The sequence below is a fragment of the Eschrichtius robustus genome, chromosome 14 (assembly GCF_028021215.1).
Source record: "Eschrichtius robustus isolate mEscRob2 chromosome 14, mEscRob2.pri, whole genome shotgun sequence".
Classification (NCBI taxonomy): Eukaryota; Metazoa; Chordata; class Mammalia; order Artiodactyla; family Eschrichtiidae; genus Eschrichtius; species Eschrichtius robustus.
Window position 1 is genome coordinate 41,773,320 of NC_090837.1, and position 14,621 is coordinate 41,787,940.

The window sequence follows — 14,621 nt, forward strand, 5'->3', positions numbered from 1 at the left end:
ACCATGAAGCACAAAACAACATCCCAATCTTGTTGCTACAAACAGATGTTGCCGTGGGCATTCTCTTGCAAGAACAAAATTCAATCCAGTCCTTCATTTGTCAGACCAGGCCTCTCTCTCCAAGAACTGGTTTTGAGGCAAATTATTTCAGGGTTGCACAGGCTGGGAAAAGTGGAATTGGAAGCTATCGTCCTTGGCGACCTCAGGGCTCAGAACTGACGCTGTGAGAAGGGAAAGGGGGTTGAGCTGAGGTCACAGGGAGACCGAGAGCCAGAAACCAGGTCACAGGGAAGGAGAGGTGGCCAGCCTTCCTAGAAGAGGTTTAGAGAAACTAGCTAGAGGGAGCTGGTGTGAACTGAGATTCCTGGAGGAAGGTCGTGGGCGGCAAAAGGGGAAAGAAAGAGAAAACTGAATTAGTACCACTCCTGCCCTCACCCACGATTTGATTGCTCTTGCTTGGTGCCTACATAACCAGAGAGATGCAGGCTTACAGAAATGGAGATTGAACTAGGAAAATTCAGTTTACATAGACAAAAACGAGTTAATCCAGACTAGTTGGGGTTAGGATCCAGTGGAGGGGGGGATATCCCTTTATTTTGTTTGGGAAAAGTTGTTTTTGTTTTTAAAACTGAGTTATGTGAATTAACTTGTCCTGTTTTCCAATTTGCCTGTATAGGCAAGTGAGCCTACTGTAGTTTCACGGAACATTTTGCCAAAAACCATATTATTCTATTAGAAGTTCAAGGCACGGTGCTATGTGACCACCTAGAGGGGTGGGATAGGGAGGGTGGGAGGGAAGGAGACGCAAGAGGGAAGAGATATGGGAACATATGTATATGTATAACTGATTCACTTTGTTATAAAGCAGAAACTAACACACCATTGTAAAGCAATTATACTCCAATAAAGATGTTAAAAAAAAAAAAGAAGTTCAAGGCAAATCCTACCACAAACTTATAATTACTTAAGTCTTGAATTTGTTGCTCTCCATCTTCCTTAATCCAGCTGCTTCTATAACAATAATTCATTTTGTGGACAAGCAATACTACAGAGAATAGCTAACATCTACTGAAAACCTGTTGTCTTCCTGGCACTGCGTTTGTGACAGTAATACTAGCCAACACATCTATAGTGCATCTAGGTGTCAGCGATATTTTAAAAGGTTTACATCTGTTACATCGCTGGGTCCCACCACAAGTCTGTAATATGGGTACGATTATTACCTTCTCTTTAGAGATGAAAAAACTGGGGCCAAGTGAAGTTAGATGATTTGTCCCAAAGTTATGCAGCTGGTGAGTGACAGAAGCAGTATTTGAGCCAGACTGTCTGGTTTCAGGGTCTGGGCTTTGAATGGCAACACTAATTTCATTTCATGCTATTAAAACTCTGAAGTAGGTAGCTACTATTGTCGTCATTTCCATTTTACATACAAGGAGACTGGGACTCAGAGACGAAATAATTTAACCAATATTGCCTAGTAAGGGGGACAGACAGGATTCAAATCCAAGCCTGTTGAAATCCTACCTTAACCAGAGGTAGAGCTGTGGTTGGTGGCTTTAGACCTGTGCTTTTCAAACATGAATGTACCCATGAGTCATACAGATTCTGATTCCACAGGCCCAGAGTGAGGCCCAAGATCCTGCCTGCATTTCCAGCAAGCTCCCAGGTGATGTTGCTGAACCACAGACCACAGTGCACATAAGCTTTTAAGGGTTGGGGGCCAGGAAATAGAAAGTGTTCCTCCACTGCTCCCCTCCCCGCCCCTCCCCCAACATGTATGTGGAGAGGGTGTCTCTGAAGGTAGCAGCCTGGAGGGGACAACTACAGCTCAGGATTCTCAAATTAAAGTAAACTCGCTATTCTCTTTCCTAGAGCAACATAGAGACCCATTGAGGTTCAGGGAGTTTCACATGTATAACCAATTAAACTCTTTTTAATTTACTGAAATCCATGTAGTGATCAAATTCATCCTAAATTTCATCACCTTCTCCATAAAATATCTCTTTAAATTTCTTTTAAATACATTCCTTCTTGATTTGCATGTATGTCCTTTTGTTCTGATCTACCTCATAAACTCAAACTGACCGTCAACCAAAAATTTATAAGACATATCGAGTTTAAGACTTCGTTCAGATTGCTTCTTAATCACCAACTTTTAGAACCAAACATGGATTCCCATTTTGTCCATTTCTTTTCAATCTGAAGAGAAGAGAATTTAATTCATTATCTTGAATTTCCTGCATTCTTCCTACCCTCAAATATAGCTCTATCTTTCTCTTTAAACACAATAACTAGATTCTGAACCTCAAATCTATATGTCAACTGTGGCTTACCCAGCCCCCTAGAAGGCTGTAGTACAATATCCTGGAATTTAGGATTTATGCCAAGCCCCCTCTTCAGCCTCACTTCCACTGCCTACTGAGCTGAAAATTGAAATGCTGGCTCAGTCTATAGAGTCAGACTCTCTTCTTCTGTTGTGTTAACTAATTCATTACAAACCTTAGCTTGAGTGTTTTGCTTACCCAAGAGCACCTCATACTGAAGAATTTAAATTTCACATACAATCTCTTTATCCCTTTCCCTCATTGATCAGACTTATTCAGGGCAACAATTATCTCCCTCTGGATACTAATTTTCTCCCCCATTTCATGGCATCCTCAACCAAAGCTCACAGGCACACAGCAATCCTTCATTAACTGAAAACATGCAAAGTGCACAAGTCTTTCCAATGGAAAATTCGATACAAAAGCCAAATGAGGTAAATTGCAGTACTTGACCTGCCCTGGGACACTTTAAACGGTGTTACATATTAATACTTTGCCAAGTCTCAAGATGGTGGGAAGATTCTCATCAGAGCCCAGTGTCCTTTTCTGAAGGAGGGAGACATCCTCCCCCTTACCCCTCCCCCGCACACACAGATGCAGTCCCGCTGATACTTACTGATGGGCCTCCGGCAAGAAGTACTCAAAAGCATTGTTCACGTGGAGAGAAAAATGACAGAACAGGTCAACTGGGGTCAGCATGTCTAGGCACCCCCTCAACTTAGTATCTGATTAATACATGTTTGTTTATAGCCACACATGTCATTTTATAATCACACCTAGTATATGTGTCATTGTTTGTACTTCCAAGTATTACTCTTGCTATTTTGGATGCCTTACTATATTCTGTTCTAGAAATACAGCCTCACCACAATTTATTTTTATTCCTCCAGTCTTAACATGTTTGGATTATAGTTACCTTAGGGAATTGCTTTTGGTTGTGCCTACGCAGTTGGAGCAGCAGTACTTGAAGACAGTCTCAGACAGAAGCTGCAGGGTTTTCATACATCCGAGACACTAAGAAAGGTGTTCCTGAAAGAATTTTGATTATTCCTGCCCTCTGACTCCTGTGCCCCAGAGCCATAATGTCGTCAGTCTCCATGTCCCAACTCAGCTTTCCCTGGACTTTGGATTTCAGACTGCCCTTGGAAAGGTTCTGCCCATAAATTGGGAACTCCCCGAACTAATTGCTGGACTCGCTGTTCAAGTGGCTGACTCTTCTGGATTGCAGAGCAAATGTCATCACCTAGACCTCACCACTAAATGTTCGTGCCCCCGGACTTTGGCTCTGGCCAAGCTCAGTGATCACATTGGGGACAGCAAGTGGATTACTTAAATAATGGAAAGTGCTCCCCAAATTTTAAGATTGGATTGACTTCCAAAATACGAATTCACCTTCATTTAGGAAATGTCTGTTACGTGGTCTTGCCATGTTGAGACGAGGCTTGTTTGGGTGCATCTCGCCTGCAAGAATAGTCTGAGTGACCGCCAGCCTTGCCCTTCAACCCTGAGTAACGAGATTCACACCACTGTTTAGCACTTCTGCATATTCAAACCTTGAGAGGGACTCCCAGTGTCGTTGGAACCTACAGACACATTAAATGCTTTCGTGGGGTCAGGGAAGAGTGACCAAGGTTAATGTGCTCTGGTCCTTGATCTCTTTTCACGTGTCCCTTTCTCTATTGTGCTGCAAGCATCATGTCTGCAGGAATGCATTGTGACCAGAATACACAATACGGGTCCCCCAGCATGTGACTGACAGCGTTATTCAGCAAGTAGCCCAAAAGAACGCTGCCCAAGATCTTTTGAGCCCTGGAAAGTCATGAGATCCTGGAGGCAATTATCACAATCAGTATGTTCCTCCCTCCTGTAGATGGTAATAAAAATGGTATTTATGAAACACCGTGGCTGTGGCTTCTGAATCGAGACAGTCCCTCTGCGGAGGGCTCAAAGGGGTTTGAGCTCTGCCCCAAAGAGCCCTGTGCCCCTGTCACCAGCACCCGTTAATGCCTCCATGTCCCGAGTTCAGCGGTGACAGGAGAGTGCTGTACCCTTGTCATTGGATACTGGCTGACTTTTTTCGTACAGAGGGTCTCCCATGAGCCAGGGCAGCTTGCTGGACGATGTTTTCTTCACCAAGATGGGTGATGATGGTTAAACCCATATGTGGGCTTCCGGGCAGCACTCCCCACTGGGGAGACATATATGCGAACACATTAATGTATATATTTAATTGGGTTATAATCTATTGACCATAGATACTAAGGCACTGAGCAAGCACTTAACAAAACAGCTTTGACTAAATATAGTTAGCACTAAATATAGTTGGTTAATTGGTATTTAATATGCTTATTAAATGTCAATTAAGTATCTTTAGCAATGAATTGGTACCTAATTAACTTACTATAGCTATCCTGTTACTTGACATTTGAACAGCTAAATATTCTCTACAAGTTTAATGTTTTAATAAGAAACAAATTATCCATGCATTGCTCATGAATTTTTCCATTAGTTTAATGGGATTTAAATGTATCTCCCAACTTGGATACATGTTTTTCTTATAATCAACTGGTATTTTACATTTCAGACTGATTTAAAACTTGAAAGGCTGATTCCATGAGAAGAAAAAGCTGTAGAAGTCAGACACCCTGTGTTTTAATCTTAGTTCTGCCACTGACACCCTGTGTTATCTTAGACATATTATTTCACTGCTCCTGAGATTTAATTTTCTCATCTGCTCTGTGGTGTTAAGAATAAAAGTTACAATTATTGTAAAAATAAAGTTATATAAAACATATAAAAGCACTTAAATAAGCAAGACATCTTTTTAAAATTTATTATTAAAAATTCTTAGGAAAGTTGTGTGCAATCATTATATTGACTGAATCTTCATAGTTATATACGAATCTTAAGTTAATTTGTTGTTGGAATAGAAATCCAATGTCATCATTTTCTGAATTGTCCCTAAGGTATAACATAAACTTGGCCTTATTAAACCTGCAGCTGCGGAGCTACCTAGGTTGTTCTTCAAAACATGCATGCCTTCCTCTTCTGGCCGTTTGCCTCTTTATCTGGGTCCTGCCCAAGATCCCATTTACTTTATGGGTTTGAGCAGGTAGCAACCTGTTGGTCTTTTATCCAGAAATTGTTGGTCTATGACTATGGCTCTATCTCAGTATATGCTGTGTTTTAAATTTTATGTTTACTTACCTGGTTTATGGTCTCAGCTGAGCTCTATGTCAATTCTGCTATTTACTTGCCTTTGAAGGCCAGTTGATGATTTATAATCTTAGTAGCTTTCTTATGTCTGTTGATAACACACAGCAATGCAAGCACTGTGTTTCCATTTATATTCACTTGTTTTACATCTCCTGCACTTCATAAACAAGGCTTCTTGTATTAAACACTTGCAATAATTTTAATGCCTATTACTCTATCTTGGTTCACTACACCGGAACCTTCACATTCATCAAATATTTACTTTACTTCAGCTATAAATATGACAAATTAAGTAGAAAAGAGTTGCAAGATGTGTCTACCTTAGATTTTGTTGTTGGGCCTTTTATAAATGATTTGGTGGCTTGCAATTATTCTATTTTTCCAAGTTTTTATTGTTTCAAACTATGCCCATTATTGCTGACTAATTTATAGAGGTTGCAGTTGTGGTGGCTTAACCCAGTTTTATTTCCAGGGCAGTATACATTGTTGAAGTTAATTGTTCCCTAATCACTTTTTCCATATGGCAGAGTGAGTCTCTCTGTGATAGCTCTGGAATGATTTATCCAACATTTTGTCATTTTCCCTTAGATATTGCTTAAGAAGTCTCCTGCATCTTTGTTGGGCCATAGCATACTACCAAGTGAATATATTAAAACTGCTACCTCGAACCCACCAATTGCCTTAATTTTATCGCCTGCTTTGAGATTAGTTTGTAATATTTTCTCCAGAAGTGAACTAAATGTTATTATCTTTATTACCACTGTTGATGCTATTGTTACACAGGTGCAAAAATATTCTTATCTCTGCTATTTCTGAATCTTCCCTTATGGACCTACGGTTAGTGATTAGCGCTACATTAGTCATTCATTGACATATATGGAGTTCCAAATTCATGCTGGAAATGATTGCAGACTTCAGTTAGAAGTCTAACTTCACACTGAAGTTAGCAGAAACAGAGGGTTTTATGCTACCTCAAAAGGCTGAGACAGTATAGTACAGCGTGTAAAGCTAGACTCAGAGACACACAGGCTCTTATCTGTATCCCACTAATGGTGGAAAGTGACTCTTTGCTTCGACTTCTGCATCTGCAAATAGGAGAGAAAAAAATAATGCTTACCTTGTAAGGCTGGTGAGGTATTATAGGGAGAGTTTAAAGTACCTAGTATGACACATTGCAAATGATAAGTTCTCAAGAAAAGTCAGCTGTTATTGAAATAGAATGCTTTTTTAAGATATCTCAATATTAAGTATGATTTAAGCAAGTGGAAGAACAAGAAGACCCTTTTTAAAGTATCCTATTGCTTTATTAACATCCAAGGAAAAAGATAGTAAATGACAGCAAGTCTGTGAGTTGGGTATGTGTGCTGTCCGTGAAAACATTAGGTACAGAGCACCTGGCCTTTTTATTGATGCTTCCTTAGTCAACAGAAGAAAAGCAAAGAGAAAGAAAGGGAATTTATTCTCCTACCCCTGTATAATGAACTGTCCTGACTGCATTGTTTGAAACACAGTGAGCAAGGTTTGATATTTGTAGAACACATCGTGTTTTGAAATCATTGATGTATGTATTCTAACTTGAGTATATCAGGCCACTAGAACAAAGACATTCCAATTTCCATGTCAAGATAACTGGATTATTTAGATGTCAAAAGTACAAAGTGTGCATTAAACCACTTTCTGCCTCGGTATAATGAGATCCTGTATAGGAGATGTATACACACGAGTCCTGCATAAGTCAAACAAATAAACGTGATCTGCACTTGGGCAATGGTGCAGGACAAGCACTTATGAATCAGACACTTGCATTCAAAGAGAGCTGGGCTCACCAAAGCTGGCTGGCAAGATAGAGCTTTTGCATGTGTACTTAAACTGGCATGTGTCAGTTCCTTCACTGGGGTTTTTACATTAAAAAGAGAACTACTTTATAGAACAGGCCATCAAGTGGAATCCACATCACTTTATCAGTTTTCACTCTGAGTTTATAACAGAAACACACACACACACATGCACACACACACACACCATCCTGGGAGTAACCTTAAAGCAATTCAGTGACTGAATGTCAAGCATCTGCGGTGGCCAGGCAGGCCCTGTGCTAGGCTCTGGGGAACCAGAGATGAAGAAGACAAGGAGTTTGTGATCTAGCAATGGAGACAGAAGGCTTATGTATATTCCCTCCCGCAGTGTGATTCGTGCAATACCAAACAAAGGGCTTTGGGAGCGCAGAGGAGGTAGCAGGAAATTCTGCTAGGCAGCTGGGGTAGGGGGTGCAGAGAAAGAGGGGAACATGTTGTTGAAGAAAGTATATTATCCAGTTTCTAAAACATACTGATATTTATATTTCGTAATCTACGGACTTTCAACACCAATACCTGTGGAATTTGAACCCTTGGTTTATTCTGGTTTGTTCTAAACGTGGGGACAGACTTGTGCTTGTTGCTACCAAAAGTGACTGTAACTTTCAGTAAAGATTGAAACTGGATAGAAATGAATTGAAAAGTCATCTTAGTGAAACTCTTTACTTCTTTCTTCAAATTTGTTGGCTGTTATATCAAAGTGAGTGGTTATTTGAATGTTAAATCAAGGAATTTGCAACTAAGAAAAGTTTCTGGTATCATATGCTTGTTAAAAGATTAACTAATTTCTCACAACGGCCCTGAAAATCTAGTTACAGTTGACACGTATTGACAAATTCTGGTCTTAAATATTCTCACCCTCAAAAATAATCACAATTATTAGCATTATTATTTAAAGAGTAAGTTCACATAGATTATCCATTCATTCCTCCCCCTCCCCCGCCCAGGGATTTTCAAGTACGTGAACTATTGCAATAGCATACCTACTTGGCATCTGTTTCCAAACGTTTCCCATCACATCCATTTTCCACACTGCCTTCAAAATATGCTTTCCAAAAGACAGATCTCTTCATACCACTCTCTTGCTTAAAAACCTTCTCTGATCCCTAATGCCTAATAGAACAAAGCTGAGACAGCTTGTCTAGGTATTCAAGACCATTTATGATTTGTCACCAACGTAGCTTTCCTGCCTCATGTTCTGCCCATCTTGGTGGTGCTCTCCAGTCACGCCTAACCACTTACTGTTCTTTCAGCCTGTCTTGCCCTTCTTGGCACCCCTGCCTTTGCGCATGTTTCTTTATCCTAAAGCCCTCTTGTCTGATTTTCTGCCATTTGAACTTGTACTTTAAGAGGCAGCCCAATGATTAACTTTGTGAAGTTTTCCCTGACTTCACTCTTAAAAGTTAATCTGATGCAACCTTAACACATGCACATAATTCTATGGAAGTGCATGTACATATTTCTGTTGGAGTAGGTGTCCCATTGTGCTGTAATTATTCATTTATGAGCACCTCTCTCTCTTAATTAGAATCACTTTAATAAGCATCATCAGAACAGGATGATATCATTCATGTTTATATACCCAGTACATATTGGAGGACTTCGTCCATAAATACATAGTATATAATCAAGTATCATTATCCTTATTTCACGAAAGAAGGATCTGGTGCTCAGAGAGGTTTGCAGACTTGCCTGAGGTCATCAGGATCCTGAGCAGAAGAGCTAATGCCAGACCCTCGGCCATACTTCATAGTGCCAATTACTCACCACATGTCTACAGATTTCAGGTTTCCTAAGAGTCGTCATTGAGAGATTGATTCTTTTGTTCCCTTAACAGACTATTATAAGCACTATATTAGTTTTCTAGGGCTGCCGTAATAAGGTACCACAGACTGGGTGGCTTAAACAACAGAAACTTGTTTTCTCACAATTCTGGAGGCTGGAAGTCCAAGATCAAGGGTGGTTTCTTCTGAGGCTTCTCTCTTTTACTTGTAGATGGCCATCTTTTTCTGATGTCTTCACAGGGTCTTCCCTCTATGTGTGTCTATGTCCTAATTTCCTCTTCTTATAAGGACACCAGTCAGATTGAATTAGGGCCCACCCTAATGACCTCATTTTTAACTTAATTATCTCTTTAGAGGGTCTATCTCCAAAGAGTCACATTCTGAGGTACTGGTGGGGTAGGGTTTCAGTATACAAATTTTGGGGGACACAGTTAAGCCTGTAAGATGTACCTTGGTAAGTGCTAAGCTGGGCAAACTTTGAGGCAGACCCCACTGATGTTCACAAGTTGGCAACCCATCTCACATTTCCCTTTTCACTGACTCTGGCATTTGGGGTAGTGGAGGAGACATAAGAGAAACTTCTGACACAGTCTTCTTCGACAGTTAATTAACAGAGGAGATTATTCATCTCATTTCTTCCTGATCACTGTCAACACCTCCAGCAATCTCGGGGTCTTTTGTTCTAAAAGTCAGGATCCCTATGAAAGAATGTCTTTCCTAACATTTGGATGACTTAATAGAGCAATGCCACCTCTGTATTTATGACTTTCCCCATCATTCGTGCTCTGGCTGCAAATGGTTAATATTGTAAAACCAGTGAAGCAAGGAAATCTGCCAAAATTTACAAGGCAAAAACAGGAGGGCAGCACAAATTGGAAATTCCTTCCCCTAAGTACCCAAGTCCTTTTCTTAATGCTGTGAATCATGGGATAAGAGATTTCAGGTAAAAGCTGGAAAGTTTCCTCTTTATACAGTCAAAGCCAAGATTTCTCATGCTTTTCTGAAAGAAATATATCCTGTAAATGATGACAATATCGGTCACAGCCTTAATGCCCACATAAAAGAGCGATTGTGAGACAGACACCTTCCCCCAGTCGTCTCTTTGGGTTTCTCCTGTGTCGCTACCACTTTTAAATCATCACGCACTTTCTTCTCTATGGCAATAGTGCTCCCAGGAGGACTAAACATCTAAAGCGTCTTCTCCCAGGGGCTTCTTCTAACTCAATAAGAAAGTTTAAAACTCCTGACAAAGTCTCCTGTCTTTTTCTCCCTTCATGTTCCCTTCAGCATCTTCCTTTTCTGTTTCCCTCTGTGCTGTGATGTATTACAGATTCAGAAATACAATGTTGTGTGAATCCTGGAGAACTCAAAGACCAAAGAGGCAATGAGCAAACACACAACACACTATCTGAAACGATGGAGCTCCAGACAAGGTGCGAGGGGCTGACCTTGACTAGTTGGATTCAGGGTGCAAAGATCAGCCACAGGGGAATTTTACCAGAGGAATGCAGGCATAAATAAGACTATAGTGTTCTAGAAAAGTCCAACCATATTCCCTGTGTACTAGCTTGACACTTCCATGACTGTTTCTGTAGCATTCTTTTCCTAGGACTTTTTTCCATGTGTTTATTACATTTCAGCTTATGTTGAAACGTGCTGTTTCTTTTTTTTTTTAAATATCTTTATTGGAATATAATTGCTTTACAATGGTGTGTTAGTTTCTGCTTTATAACAAAGTGAATCAGCTATACATATACTTATGTCCCCACATCTCCTCCCTCTTGCGTCCCCTGCCACCCTCCCTATCCCACCCCTCTAGGTGGTCACAAAGCACCGAGCTGATCTCCCTGTGCTATGCGGCTGCTTCCCACTACCTATCTGTTTTACATTTGGTAGTGTATATATGTCCATGCTACTCTCTCACTTTGTGCCAGCTTACCCGTCCCCCTCCCCGTGTCCTCAAGTCCATTCTCTACATCTGCGTTTTTATTCCTGTCCTGCCCCTTGGTTTTTCATAACCATTTTTTTTTTTAGATTCTATATATATGTGTTAGCATATGGTATTTGTTTTTCTCTTTCTGACTTACTTCACTCTGTATGACAGACTCTAGGTCCATCCACCTCACTACAAGTAACTCAATTTCGTTTCTTTTTATGGCTGAGTAATATTCCATTGTATATAATGTGCCACATCTTCTTTATCCATTCATCTGTCGATGGACACTTAGGTTGCTTCCATGTCCTGGCTATTGTAAATAATATTGAAATGAACATTGTGGTACCTGACTCTTTCTGAATTACGGTTTTCTCAGAGTATATGCCCAGTAGTGGAATTGCTGGGTCGTATGGTAGTTCTATTTTTAGTTTTTTAAGGAACCTCCATACTGTTCTCCATAGTGGCTGCATCAATTTACATTCCCACCAACAGTGTAAGAGGGGTCCCTTTTCTACACACCCTCTCCAGCATTTATTGTTTGTAGATTTTTTGATGCTGGCCATTCTGACTGGTGTGAGGTGATACCTCACTGTAGTTTTGATTTGCATTTCTCTAATGATTAGTGATGTTGAGCATCCTTTCATGTGTTTGTTGGCAATCTGTATATCTTCTTTGGAGAAATGTCTATTTAGGTCTTCTGCCCATTTTTGGATTGGGTTGTTTGTTTTTTTGATATTGAACTGCAAGAGCTGCTTGTAACTTTTGGAGATTAATCCTTTCTCAGCGGCTTCATTGGCAAATATTTTCTCCCATTCTGAGGGTTGTCTTTTCGTCTTGTTTATGGTTTCCTTTGCTGTGCAAAAGCTTTTAAGTTCATTAGGTCCCATTTGTTTATTTTTGTTTTTATTTCCCTTTCTCTAGGAGGTGGGTCAATTGCTGTGATTTATGTCAGAGTGTTCTACCTATGTTTTCCTCTTAAGAGTTTTATAGTGTTTGGCCTTACATTTAGGTCTTTAACCCATTTTGAGTTTATTTTTCTGTATGGTGTTAGGGAGTGTTCTAATTTCATTCTTTTACATGTAGCTGTCCAGTTTTCCCAGCACCACTTATTGAAGAGGCTGTCTTTTCTCCATTGTATATTCTTGCCTCCTTTATCAAAAATAAGGTGACCATATGTGCGTGGGTTTATCTCTGGGCTTTCTATCCTGTTCCATTGATCTATATTTCTGTTTTTGTGCCAGTACCATACTGTCTTGATTACTGTAGGTTTGTAGTATAGTCTGAAGTCTGGGAGCCAGATTCCTCCAGCTCCATTTTTCTTTCTCAAGATTGCTTTGGCTATTTGGGATCTTTTGTGTTTCCATACAAATTGTGAAATTTTTTGTTCTAGTTCTGTGAAAAATGCCATTGGTAGTTTGATAGGGATTGCACTGAATCTGTAGATTGCTTTGGATAGTATAGTCATTTTCACAATGTTGATTCTTCCAATCCAAGAACATGGTATATCTCTCCATCTGTTTGTATCATCTTTAATTTCTTTCATCAGTGTCTTATAGTTTTCTGCATACAGGTCTTTTGTCACCTTAGGTAAGTTTATTCCTCAGTACTTTATTCTTTTTGTTGCAGTGGTAAATGGGAGTGTTTCCTTAATTTCTCTTTCAGATTTTTCATCACTAGTGTATAGAAATGCAAGAGACTTCTGTGCATTAATTTTATATCCTCTAACTTTACCAAATTCATTGATTAGCTCCAGTAGTTTTCTGGTGGCATCTTTAGGATTCTCTATGTATAGTATCATGTCATCTGCAAACAGTGACAGTTTTACTTCTTCTTTTCCAACTTGGATTCCTTTTATTTCTTTTTATTCTCTGATTGCTGTGGCTAAAACTTCCAAAACTATGTTAAATAATAGTGGTGAGAGTGGAGAACCTTGTCTTGTTCCTGATCTTAGTGGAAATGGTTTCATTTTTTCACCACTGAGAACAATGTTGGCTGTGGGTTTGTCATACATGGCCTTTATTATGTTGAAGTAAGTTCCCTCTATGCCCACTTTCTGGAGAGTTTTTTTCATAAATGGGTGTTGAATTTTGTCAAAAACTTTTTCTGCATCTATTGAGATGATCATATGGTTTTTCTCCTTCAGTCTCTTAATATGGTTTATCACATTGATTGATTTGCATATATTGAAGAATCCTTGCATTCCTGGGATAAACCCCACTTGATCATGGTGTATGATCCTTTTAATGTGCTGTTGGATTCTGTTTGCTAGTATTTTGTTGAGGATTTTTGCATCTATGCTCATCAGGGATATTGGTCTGTAGTTTTCTTTCTTTGTGACATCTTTGTCTGGTTTTGGTATCAGGGTGATGGTGGCCTTGTAGAATGAGTTTGGGAGTGTTCCTCCCTCTGCTACATTTTGGAAGAGTTTGAGAGGATAGGTGTCAGCTCTTCTCTAAATGTTTGACAGAATTCACCTGTGAAGCCATCTGGTCCTGGGCTTTGGTTTGTTGGATGATTTTTAATCACAGTCTGAATTTCAGTGCTTGTGATTGGTCTGTTTATATTTTCTATTTCTTCCTGATTCAGGCTCAGAAGGTTGTGCTTTTCTAAGAATTTGTCCATTTCTTCCAGATTGTCCATTTTATTGGCATATAGCTGCTTGTAGTAATCTCTCATGATCCTTTGTATTTCTGCACTGTCAATTGTTACTTCTCCTTTTTTCATTTCTAATTGTACTGATTTGAGTCTTCTCCCTTTTTTTCTTGTTGAGTCTGGCTAATGGTTTATCAATTTTGTTTATCTTCTCAAGGAACCAGCTTTTAGTTTTATTGATCTTTGCTATTGTTTCCTTCATTTCTTTTTCATTTATTTCTGATCTGATCTTTATGATTTCTTTCCTTCTGCTAACTTTGGGGTTTTTTTGTTTTTCTTTATCTAATTGCTTTAGCTGTAGGGTTAGGTTGTTTATTTGAGATGTTTCTTGTTTCTTAAGGTAGGATTGTATTGCTATAAACTTCCCTCTTAGAACTGCTTTTGCTGCATCCCATAGGCTTTGGGTCATCGTGTTTTCAATGTCATTTGTTTCTAGGTGTTTTTTGATTTCCTCTTTGATTTCTTCAGTGATATCTTGGTTATTAAGTAGTGTATTATTTAGCCTCCATGTGTTTGTATTTTTTACAGTTTTTTCCTGTAGTTGATATCTAGTCTTATAGCATTGTGGTCGGAAAAGATACCTGATATGATTCAATTTTCTTAAATTTACCAAGGGTTGATTTGTGACCCAAGATATGATCTATCCTGGAGAATGTTCCATGAGCACTTGAGAAGAAAGTGTAATCTGCTGTTTTTGGATGGAATGTCCTATAAATATCCTATAAATCCATCTTGTTTAATGTATCATTTAAAACTTGTCTTTCCTTATTTATTTTCATTTTGGATGATCTGCCCATTGGTGAAAGTGGGGTGTAAGTCCCCTACTATGACTGTGTTACTGTCGATTTCCCCT